The sequence below is a fragment of the Penaeus monodon genome, chromosome 31, assembly GCF_015228065.2.
Source record: "Penaeus monodon isolate SGIC_2016 chromosome 31, NSTDA_Pmon_1, whole genome shotgun sequence".
In the NCBI taxonomy this organism is placed as follows: Eukaryota; Metazoa; Arthropoda; class Malacostraca; order Decapoda; family Penaeidae; genus Penaeus; species Penaeus monodon.
Window position 1 is genome coordinate 3,230,906 of NC_051416.1, and position 784 is coordinate 3,231,689.

Consider the following 784-nt stretch of genomic DNA (forward strand, 5'->3'; position numbering starts at 1 on the left):
GTGGCATCTTCCAACCTACCTTCCAGACAGGCTTTTGTTCGGTTAAGAGTAAAATTACCCGTCACGACTCGGACGCGATGCCATAGATATAATGAATAAAATGACAGATACGGATGACCTAGCCTAATAGGGCAGTCGACTCAAGCAATAGCTCAGGACAAGGGCGTTCTTAAGAAAATTCTGATCACCGGAAACTTACCACAGAGTTTTTGAAATGCACTTTAAGCCAATGTAAATCTTTCGGTTTCAAATCCAGAGGCGGTCGATTTCAAGAATATTATTTGCTCTCATAAACATACTAGGAATAAGGATATTTCAATTCCATGAGCATATATATATCTTGTCAGTTGAACTTTTGCTTGATCGAAACATTCTAGCAGCCTTCCCTTTAACTTTCTTTAACGCTAAAAACTATGAGAAAACATCAATGTTCATTCTTTCTCCCCCACATTCAAACATATCTCTTACACAAGTCCAATGAGAATATTATAATCGTGACCTTCCTGGTGAAAATAACTATGCAGAAATTATCACCAGAGCGGCACCTACTTCCAAAGAAGATTTTAGGTACAGTTCACCCACGCAGACACTCTGCTTTCATTCGACGTCTAAGAAGCTTTCTACAGCCAGATCCTCCCCATGCAAAGTCCATCCACGCAGCGTGTGAATACCACCCACTGACCAGGCCCTCCCTCCTCATCCACTCGCACAGCCGCTCCGTGTACTAAGCGCATCTAAGAGTAGTCGGGAAAAAGAATACCACATTCCTTTTCATCAACACAGA

The 784-nt window shown here is 42.0% G+C and overlaps 1 protein-coding gene across 1 annotated transcript in view; it reads right to left on the minus strand.

Annotated features, from left to right (window-relative positions):
- Positions 1–784, minus strand: part of LOC119592994 (voltage-dependent calcium channel type A subunit alpha-1-like) — a gene marked incomplete in the record, with an annotated part of 154,497 nt that overhangs the window by 69,171 nt on the left and 84,542 nt on the right.